General features: G+C 42.1%; 1 pseudogene; it reads right to left on the bottom strand.

Moving 5' to 3' along the window:
* Positions 1 to 10788: 10788 nt before the first annotated feature.
* On the bottom strand, positions 10789 to 11068 carry LOC148163557 (large ribosomal subunit protein eL43 pseudogene; annotated as a pseudogene).
* Between the last annotated feature and the right edge of the window lie 512 nt (positions 11069 to 11580).

Below are 11580 nucleotides of genomic sequence, written 5' to 3'. Positions count from 1 at the left end.
CCCTCCCTCCAAAGATTGCCACCACCCGCCATGATACTTTGCAGGGCAGGGCAGTCATCGTGAAGTTACTTGACCCTTGTATTCATACTCAAACTCTGCACCTCAGGCTGATTTCCCATCTCCCTCCAAGAGCCTGCCAGGCTGGTCAGACCATGCTTTATATCCCATTTGCCCTGGTCACTGCCAGAGGAGCAAGACTTCTAGGTCACCCAATGTCACAATGGCCATTCATCCCAGGACCACTGAGCTCCTCACCTAATCTCATCCAGTCCCCCTCTGCCCCCCCCTCCCATCGCACTCTTACTGACTCCTGCTCTGTCCCCATCAAACACCCTGGTAGCCTCCTCTTCCGTGAATAGCCCTTCCGCCTCCAGACGGTGAGTGAACCCGGCTCCTGCCGCGTGTGGAAGCTGCTTTTACTTTTCCCCTCACCTCCCAGGCACCTCAGGGCCAGGGGATGTCCTTGGGTGTTCTGCTTGTCATGTCCGGACTATTTCTTTACTCCCGTCCTTCGAAACATCCAGCTCCTTCAAATGCCCTGCTGTCACCGCTTGTCCTTTCGGCTCCTCGCTTATGAGCCCCGTTGTCGTCGTTCTTCTCTTTTGTCCGACAGACACTTGTCCCCTCTCGTCCTTACTTCCGAGCCCTGCTTAGGTCATGGCCCGGCATTGTCATCCCGCTTCTGCAGACACCTTCCACACTCATCTGGTCTTTCTCTTGTTTGCCCTGTTGACCTGGAATATCCCGCTCTGTTGACCCCAACTCCCTGGCCGTCAGAGCTTGTACCCGAACAGCTGGTTCTTGCTAGAAGAAATCGCACAATGTAGCTGATGGATTTCACTTTGGGTTTTTTTTTTTTTTAAGACTTTATTTATTTATTTGACAGAGAGAGACACAGCGAGAGAAGGAACACAAGCAGGGGGAGCAGCAGAGGGAGAGGGAGAAGCAGGCTTCCCGCGGAGCAGGGAGCCCAACCTGGGGCTGGATCCCGGGATTCTAGGATCATGACCTGAGCCCAAGGCAGACGCTTAACTGACTGAGCCACCCAGGCGCCCGGAGGGATTTCACTTTGACTTGTGACCTTAAAGCTCAGAAGAACACTCAACACTGCCTGGCAAATACCATCACGTTTTCCAGGAAAGTTCACTGTCCCACTCTAAAATGACATTCTCAGGGACACTTGAATGGCTCAGTTTGAAGAGCTTGTGACTCTTAATGTCGAGTTCATGGGTTCAAGCCCCTCATTGGGTGTAGATTAGTGGAATCAGTAAATAAATTTGTCAGAGATTTTGCTTTAAAATTGTTTAATCATCTTTGTTTGAGTTTTATTTATTTAAGTAATCTCTATACCCAAAATGGATCTCGAACTCACAACCCCAAGATCAAGAGTCACTTACTCCTCCAACTGAGCAAATGGGGCACCCCTAAAAAAAGTTTTTTAAATAAAAAAATAAAATGAAGAGGGCGCCTGGGTGGCATAGTAGGTTAAGTATCTGCCTTCAGCTCAGGTTGTGATCCCAGGGTCCTGGGTTCAAGCCCTGCATTGAGCAGGGAGCCTGCTTCTCCCCCTCCCTCTGCCTCTCCCCCACACTTGTGCGCTCCCTCTCTCTCTCTCTCTCTCAAATAAGTAAAATCTTAAAAAAAAGAAAAGAAGATATCAGACAAACCCCAACTGAGGGACATTCCACAAAGCTGTACTATACTCAAGAGTACTGACTAGTAGATTTTTTTTTTATGATTTTATTTATTTATTTTTAGAGAGAGAGAGGGCAGGTGAAAGGGCAGAAAGAGACTCTTGAGCAGGCTCTGCACTGAGAGCAGGGCTGGACATCTCACGACCCTAGGATCATGACCTGAGCTGACCAAAACTCGGATGCTTAACCGACTGAGCCACCCAGGCGCCCCTGACTAGTAGTACTTTTTATTTTTTTTAATTAATTTTTTTTTAAGATTTTATTTACTTGATACAGAGAGACAGCGAGAGAGGGAACACAAGCTGGGGGAGTGGGAGAGGGAGAAGCAGGCTGCCCACGGAGCAGGAAGCCCGATGCGGGGCTCAGTCCCAGGACCCTGGGATCATGACCTGAGCCGAAGGCAGACACTTAACGGCTGAGCCACCGAGGCGCCCCATAGTAGTACTTTTTAAAAGTGTCAAGGTCATGAGAGAAAAGGAAAGACAGAAATGGTCACAGATGGAAGGAGACTAATGACGTATGATGATTAAATGCAATATGAGATCTTAGATCAGAACCTGGAACAGTAAAAGATCATTAGTGGAAAAAGTGGGAAATCCTGAATAAAGTCTATAGCTTAGCTAATAATATTGTACCAATGTTTAGTTCTTATGGGCCTCTAAGGTGTTAACACTAGGGGAAACTGGGTACAGGGCACTGAGGACTCTGTGCTACATCTTCAACTCTTCTGTAAATCTAAAATTATGTCAAAATAAAAACATAAACTAATAATTTTCACATCTCATCTTCATACCCTTCTTTCAGCCAGTGACCTCACCTCATACATCCGTGATCAAATAGGAGTGTGGGAATGGAACTTTCTTTCTCCCACGACCACATTAGCTGGTGTACCTGCATCTGCTTCCATCCTTCTGGAAGAAGAGCAAAGCTGCCCCTGCTCTTCTCCAGGGCTACCCCTTCCTCTCTGGGTCCCATTCCCTTTCCCTTCTCCCTTTCTCGAGGATGCCCCTTCCTCAACTACTCCTCTTTTGTCCTGCATCAGCGACCCCCTCCCTCCTGGGTCACTCCCAACACCATGTACACCTGTTGTGCTGTCTCAGATTAAGAAGACCCTTCCCTGTCTCTGTCTCCCATTGCGCTACCCCATTTTCCTTGTCCCCTCGGAAAACATTTTGCAAGACTTATTTGCACATGTTCTCTCCTCGATTGCTATTTCCTGTCAATTTCTCTCCATGCTTGCTGTGATTCTACCAAAATTACCAAAATCCAATGGACTCCTCTATGTCATCTTATTGATTTCTCAGTGGCATTCAGCACAGTTGACCATTAACTGTATTTTGAAAACCCTTCTCTCTTGGCTTCTGTGACGCTCCTTCTCCTAGCTTATTCCTACTTCATTGGCCACTGCTCCTCAATGTTCTTTCCTGGCTCCTCCTCTCCAGCTCAACTTCTAAATGATGGAGTACCTTAGGGTTCCTTCCTCTTTTTTCTACCTACATTCTCCTTAGTTACTTGGTATACTGGCTTAGCTTTAAAATACCATCTTTATACAGATGACTCTGTATGAATTTAGACTTCCATATGCCACACCCTACTTGACATCTCTGCTTGGATGATTAATGGGCCACTCAGACATTTCCACCCCAAGTACTCCTCCCCAGTCTTCCTCTTGTCAGCAAATGGCACCATTATCCTCCTCAGCTGCTGAAGCTAAGAGCCGAGGAGTGATCTTTGATTCCTCACTTACCCTCATGTTCTGCATTGGCATTAGTAAGTCCCATCTGCTCTAACTTCAAAAATGCATCCCTTATGTATTGGTACTTCTCTCCATCTTCACGGCCACTAGTCTTGTCCAGGTTAACATAATTTCTCACAGAGACTACTGCAGTAGCTTCTAAATTCATCTTCCTTCTTACACTCTACACACCATGCATCTCTACAAAGCATTCAGAAGTGATCTTTCTACAACATAACCCATGTCTGTCCCCTGCTTCTCTCCCTACAACAGAATAAAATCCTTACCATGCCTCAAGGCTTTGCCTGAGCTGACTCCTGCCCTCAAGCCTTTCCCCTCTCGACCACAAAATTCTAGGCCCATTGACCTGATTTCCGTTCTTCCAGCATACCTTTTGTGTAGTCCGCTTTCCCTTTTGTTGTTGTTGTTTTGCTTTAAAAGATTTTATTGGAATCCTTTTGATAAAAACAAGTATTTATGTTAAAGAAGTCAAATTGGTCTAAAAATATTTAAGCATCTGAAAATTTCTTTTTTTTTTTAAAGATTTTATTTATTTATTGACAGAGAGAGACACAGCAAGAGAGGGAACACAAGCAGGGGGAGTGGGAGAGGGAGAAGCAGGCTCCCTGCTGAGCAGGGAGCCCGATGCAGGGCTCGAACCGAGGACCCTGGGACCATGACCTGAGCCGAAGGCAGATGCTCAATGACTGAGCCCCCCAGGGGCCCCCATCTCAAAATTTCTGGGCAGTTTCTTTCCTCCAGTAAGTTGACAGCTGCTCACATATGTTGATGCAGGAAAGCTGGATGGAAGGTCCTAGGATCTGCCCACCAGCAGATAGGAGATATCTTCTGCCTTAACATGGTCCACTTTTTCTATCTTATCTTATAGCAATACTGAATTAGATAAAATATCTTGCTGAAATCAAGGTGTGCCATAATTTAAGGCTGTAACTCTTAGTCAGAAGTGGTACTGCCTTGCCCAAAGGGCTGGAAATGTATGGAGGTCTTTTTTGAGTTGTCTAAATGACTGACTGAGTAGATTAAGTGGGTGGAGGCTAATCTCCTTGAAATATTTTGAAGAATATCCCATCCAAAAGTCCAATATAGTGCCTCATGTTGAGACACCTACTCTAAGGCATTCTTGTGTCCATAAAATACTTGTAACAGTAATATTTGTAGCAACTTTATTCATAATAGCACCAAACAGAAAACATCCCACCCGTCCATCCATAGCAGAATGGATTAAAGAAATTGTGGCATGTTCATACAGTTCAATACTTCTCAGCAATAAAAGAGAACAAATTGTGAACACATGCAGCATGATAAGTTTCAAAAAATTTTTATGCTGAGCAAAAGCAGCTTTGCACAAAAAATGACATATGGTTTGATTCCATTTGTATGACAGTTCTAGTGGGACCAGCTACATAAATTCCAGGGCCTGCTGCAAAATGAAAACGTGGACTCCTTGTTAGAATACTGAGAATTTCAAGATTGTTACAGCTCGCATTATGCCAAGTATGTTACCCTTTTAAGCATAGGGTCCTGTGTGATTGTACGGGTTGCATGTCCATGAAGCTGCTCTTCAGTGCTGGAGTAGGCAAACTAATGTATACTGGAAAACAAATAAAAATTGGGATTGCATCTGCAGGGAACTGGGATTGACTAGGAAAGGAAAAAGAACTTTTTGGAAATGATGGTTAGATTAATCTTTTTTTTTTTTTTTTTTTTTAAGTAGGGTCCTGACCCAGTGTAGAGTTCAATGTGGAGCTTGAACTCACAACACTGAGATCAAGACCTGAGCTGAGATCAAGAGTCAGATGCTTGGGGCGCCTGGGTGGCTCAGTGAGTTAAGAGTCTGACTCTTGGTTTCAGCTCAAGTCATGATCTCAGGGTTGTGGGACTGAGCCCCAAGTCAGGTTCCATGCTCAGTGCAGAGTCTGTTTAAGATTTGGTCTCTCTCTCCCTCTGCCCCTCTCTCCCTCCCTGTCTCTTTCTCTCTCTTAAATGAACAAATACATCTTAAAAAAATAAAAGAGTCAGATGTTTGACTGAGCCACCCAGGCACCCCAGTTATATTTATCTTGATAAGAGTCTGTATCACAAGTGTATGTACTTGTCAAACACTTAAATTTTTTTCTTCTTGTTTTACTGAAAAAAAAAAGAACAAGCTTTAAGTGAACATTGATCTTCAGTTAACAGTACACGTAACTGAAGCAGTTAGAGAAAAATGTGTACAAAGTCTTCAATTAATTTGGAAATGCATCAGAATAATGACAGATGGGCAGATAGATGGATAGGTATGTGATGAAACAAGTACAGTAAAGCATTAATGGTATAATCTAAGTTTGGCTATTTCAATACTCTTCTCTCGATAATTGAGAGTAGTGGACACAAAATCAGAAGGAATAGACAAGACCTGAAAAACACCATCAACCAACTTGAACACTCCACCTAACAAAATTCTTTTCAAGAGCACACAGAACATTCACCAAGATAGACCATAGGCTGGGTTTTGAAACAAGTCTTGATAAATTTAGAATTGACATCACCCCAAGTTTATTCTCTGACCCCACTAAAATTAAATTAGAAATCAATAACAAAAACTTATCTAGAAAATCTTTAAATATTTGGAAATTAAACAACACACTACTTAATAATTATGGGCCAATAAAAAATCATAAGGGAAACTAGAAAATATTTTTAATTGAATGATAACTATAACAGTACAAAATGTGTGGAATGCAGCTGAAGCTGTGCTTAGAAGGGATATTATAGGTTTAAATGCTTATGTTATAAGAGAAGAAAAGTCTAAAATCACTGACCTAAGCTTTTACATTAGGAAGTTAGAAAAGGGAGAGCAAATTAAATCCAAAATAAGTGGAAGAAAGGAAATTATAAAAAAAAGAGAGAAGGGCGCCTGGGTGGCTCAGAGGGTTAAGCGTCTGCCTTCGGCTCAGGTCATGATCCCAGGGTCCTGGGATCGAGTCCCACATCGGGCTCCCTGCTTCTCCCTCTGCTTCTGTTTCTCTCTCTCTCTCTCTCTCCTCCTCTGTCTCTCATGAATAAATAAATAAAATCTTTAAAAAAAATAAGAGAGAAAACCAATGAAATAGAAAACAGACAAGCAATAAAGCAACATCAATAAAAACAAAGTTTGGCTTTTTGAAAATAACAATATAATTCATAAATCTCTAGCTAGATTGGTCATTTTAAAGAAGGAAGAGGCAAATTACCCATAACGGGAATAAAAGAAAGACATCTCTAAGTATTCTACAAATATTAAAAAGATATAAGGAAATATTATAAATAACTTTATGCCAATAAATTGGATAATTTAGATGAAACAAAAATTTCTTAAAAGACACAAGTATTAAAACAGACACAAAAAATAGAAAATCCAAATTGCCTTCTATTTATTAAAATACTGAATTTGTAATTAAAATTTTTCCTACTGGGACACCTGGGTGATTCAGTTGCTTAAGCATCTGCCTTTGGCTCAGGTCATGATCCCAGGGTCCTGGGATTGAGCCCTGCATGGAGCTCCTTGCTCAGTGGGGAGCCTGCTTCTCCCGCTGCCTGCCACTCCCTTGGCTTGTGCTCTCTCTCTTTCTCTCTGACAAATAAATAAATAAAATCTTTTTTTATTTAAAGATTTTTTAAATTATTATTTATTTGTATACCTGAGCCAAAGGCAGACGCCTAACTGATTGAGCCACCCAGGCATCCCAAATAAATAAAATCTTTACAAAAAAATTTTTTTTCCTACAAAGAACCTCCAGACCCAGATGGCTTCATTGGTGAATGCCTACAAACATTCAATAAAGAAATATATATATGCATCCATAAAAACTCTTTCAGAAATTAGAGGAAGAAAGAATATTTTCCATCTCATTTTAAGAGGCCAGCATTGGGTGCCTGGCTGGCTCAGTCGGTGGAGCCTGTGATTCTTGATCTTGGGGTTTTGAGTTCAAGCCTCACATTGGGTGTGGAGATTACTTAAAAATAAAATCTTTAAGGGGCGCCTGGGTGGCTCCATCAGTTATGCATCTGACTCTTGATTTCGCATCAGGTCATGATCTGAGGGTTGTGAGATCAAGCCCCGTGTTGGGAATCTGCACTCAGCAAGGAGTTTGCTTGAGATTCTCTCGCTCCCTCTGCCCCTCCTCCCACTCAAGTGCATGCTCTCTCTCTCAAATAAATAAATCTTTTAAAAAATAAAATAAAATCTTAAAAAAAAAGAGGCCAGCATTAACCAAAGTGATAGGAAAACTACAGACAAATATCCTTGATGAACATTGTTACAAAACTCTTTAACAAAATATTAGCAAGTAGAATTCTAATTTATAACAAAAATAGTACATTATGATGAAGTGAGGAACGCAATAAATACAGGAATGCCGGGTTAGATTAACATTCAAAAATCAATGTAATTTAAAAAAATCAGTGTTGGATGGAGCTGGAGTGTATTATGCTAAGCGAAATAAGTCAGTCAGAGAAAGACAAATACCATATGATTTCAATTTTATGTGGAACTTAGGAAACAGAACAGAAGAACATGTGGAAGGGGGGAATAAAGGGAAAGACAGGGACGCAACCATAAAAACTCTTAATGATAGAGAACAAACTGAGGGTTGATGGAGGGTGGTGGGTGGAGGATGGGTTAAATGGGTGATGGGTATTAAGGAGGACACTTGTTATGATGAGCACTGGGTGTTACATGTTAAGTGATGAATCACTAAATTCTACTCCTGAAACTGGTATTAAGTATAATGTTAACTAACTAGAATTTAAATAAAAATTTGAAAGAAAAAAATTTTTAATTAAAAAAAATTAATGTAATTTGCCAAAAAATAGAAAACAGAAGGAAAATCATATGATTATCTCAATAGAAGCAGAAAAAGCATTTAATGAAATTTAACCCCCCCAAAAATGGGGTGCCTGGCTGGCTCATACAGTAGATCGTGCAACTTTTGATCCCCGGGTTGTGAGTTCAAGGCCCCCTTTGGGTGAAGAGATTACTTAAAAATAAAGTCTCTAAAAAAAAATTTAACACCTGTTTATGATATTCCCAGGAAACTAGATTTTTTTAAAAAGTGTTTCAACCTGAAAAGGCATCCATAATAAAAAACCTGCAGCTAATATAATACTTATATTTGTTAAGATTCATTTATTTGAGAGAGAGAGAAAGAGCTCATGTGGTGGGGGAGTGGGCAAAGGGAGAGGGAGAGAGAATCTCAAGCAGACTCCTCACTGAACACAGAGCCTGATCAACCAAGAGTTGGAGATCAACAGACTGCACCACCCAGGCACCCCAGTATAATACTTAATAGTAAACAATTGAATGTTTTCTCTCTAGGATCAGGAATAAAGTGAGAATGTCTACTTTCATCACTTCCGTTCAATATTATAACTGGAGATTCTAGTCAGTGCAATAAATAAGATTTAAAAGGAAGAAGTAAAACTTTCTTTGACATGATTGTAGGACGCCTGGGTGACTCAGTTGGTTAAGCATCTGACTCTTAATTTCAGCTCAGGTCATGATTTCAGGGTCCTGGGATCAAGCCCGTTCTGGGCTCCATGTTCAGCAGGGAGACTGAGATTTCTCTCCCTCTCCCTCTGCCCCTCTCCCCCAGCATGTGCTCTCTCTCTCTCTCTAAAATAAATAAATCTTAAAAAGAAAAAGATGACATGATTGTGTACATATCAGATCCTAAGAAATCTACAAAAAAAAAAGTTGTTAGAACTACCAATGAATTTAGCAAGTTTGAAGGATATAAAGTCAATATATAAAAATGCATTGTATTTATATATACCAGTAATGAACAACTGGAAAATGAATTTATAATACAATTGACCCTTCAGTAGTACAGGCATGAACTGCACAGGTCCACTTATAATATAGATTTTTTTATAGTACAGTACTTTATTATTTTATTTATTTATTTGACAGAGAGAGAGAGCCCAAGCAGGGGGAGCAGCAGGCAGAGGGAGAGGGAGAAGCAGGTTCCCCTGCTGGGCAAGGAGGCCGATATGGGGTTCGATCCCAGGGTCCTGGGGTCATGACCTGAGCCCAAGGCAGATGCTTAACTGACTGAGCCACCCAGGCGCCCCCCCTTATGACTTTCTTAACATTTCTTTCCTCTAGCTTACTTTATTGTGAGAATACAATATCTAATACATATAACATACAAAATTTGGTTAATGAACTGTTTATGCTATTGATAAGGCTTCCTGTCAACAGTAGGCTATTAGTAGTTAAGTTTTGGGGGTGTCAAAAGTTACACGGGGGATTTTCCACTGTTGGGGGTCACGCCCCTAAACCTTGTGTTGTTCAAGGGTCAGTCATAGCATCAAAAGATGAAATGCTTATGGTTAAATTTAACAAAATATGTGTGAGATCGCTACACTGAAAATGAAAAAACACTTTGAGAGAAATTAAAGTGAGATATAAATAAAAGGATAGACCATGAACATAGGCTAGAAAACTCAGTATTACTAAATGTTAATTCTCCCTAAATTTGATATGTAGATTTTTTTTAAGGGTTTTATTTATTTATTTGACAGAGACACAGCGAGAGAGGGAACACAAGCAGGGGGAGTGGGAGAGGGAGAAGCAAGCTTCCCATGGAGCAGGGAGCCCAAATCAGGGCTGATGCGGGGCTCGATCCCAGGACCCTGGGATCATGACCTGAGCTGAAGGCAGACACTTAACATCTGAGCCACCCAGGCGCCCCTGATATGTAGACTTAATATGATCCCAAAGTCCCAGCAGTCTTCTTTGTAGAAACTGACAAGCCTACACTAAGATGTATATGGAAATGCAAAGGAGCAAGAGTAGCTGAAACATCTTCACAACACTGGAGGACTTCTGCTACTTGATGTCAGGATTGCCTTAATTAAGACAGTGCAGTCCAGGAGCAAGGATGGGCACATAGATCAAGGAAACAGGAGAGTTCAGAAATAGACCCCACTCACCATGGTTAAGTGAGTTTTGGTAAGCAGCAAGGTAATTCAGGGGAGAAAGGGTAGTTTTTTTCACTGTATGATGCTGGAATGACTAGCCAGACATCGAAGTTAAAAAACAAAACAGGGGGTCCTGGGTGGCTCGGTCGGTTAAGCGTCTGTCTTGGGCTCAGGTCATCTCCCAGTGTCCTGGGATCGATCCCGCCATCGATCCCCGCATCGGGCTCCCTGTTCAGTGGGGAGCCTGCTTCTCCCTCTGCTGCCGCTCCCCCAGCTTGTGCTGTCAAATAAATAAAATATTAAATACACACACGCACGCGCACAAACCTTAACTTTTTTTTAAACATAAATTAACCTATTGATTATTGGCTAGCAATGTTTCAAATGGTGTAGCTTCTACTGGTCTTTCAATTCCTTCAGTCTCCTGATGGCAGATTTTACTGTGATGGCAAAAATGGTGTCATAGGTCCAGGCACTACCAGCCACCGTTTTCATGAAAGAACCACAATGCCAGATTCCCCAGAGCTGGTCTTTTCATCCGGGTTTTTCTACAGAAGGAGCAAGTGTACTCAGTGTGCTGGCTTATTTCAATTTTCTTCACCATTTTCCTGAGGGAGGCACTATAATGGGTCTGCTATTTACTGATGGCTCCGACCTTCTTGGAGCGTTTGGCCATGTCGCCCCAAACTAGGTCCCAGCCCAGGGAGTCAAAAATTTTGACCCTTACATCATACACAAAAATTGACTTGAAAGAGATTACAGATCTAAACTTAAAACCTAAAACTATAGGCCACCTGGGTGGCTCAGTCAGTTAAGCATCTACCTTCCGCTCAGGTCATGATCCCAGGGTCCTGGGATGAGTCCTTTGCTGGGCTCCCTGCTCAGCAGGGTGTCCGCTTTTCCCCGCCCCGCCTCCCCCTCCCCTCCCCCCGGCTCGTGCATACTCTCTCTCTTGCAAAAATAAAATCTTTTTTTTTTAAAGCTAAAACTGGGGCGACTGGTTGGCTCAGTTGGTTAAGCGACTGCCTTCAGCTCAGGTCATGATCCCAGGGCCTGGGATCTAGTCCCACATCGGGCTCCCCCTGCTCAGCAGGGAGCCTGCTTCTCCCTGTCCGACTGCTGTTCCCCCTGCTTGTGCGCTCTCTCTCTGTCAAATACATAAATAAAATCTTTAAAAAAATAAAATTA

The sequence above is a fragment of the Eumetopias jubatus genome, unplaced genomic scaffold, assembly GCF_037043125.1.
Source record: "Eumetopias jubatus isolate StellerSeaLion01/CBP00866 unplaced genomic scaffold, mEumJub1_p1.0 scaffold_9, whole genome shotgun sequence".
Taxonomy (NCBI): Eukaryota; Metazoa; Chordata; class Mammalia; order Carnivora; family Otariidae; genus Eumetopias; species Eumetopias jubatus.
The sequence above is the reverse complement of the archived record's forward strand: the minus strand, read 5'-3'. Positions and strand labels throughout refer to the sequence as shown.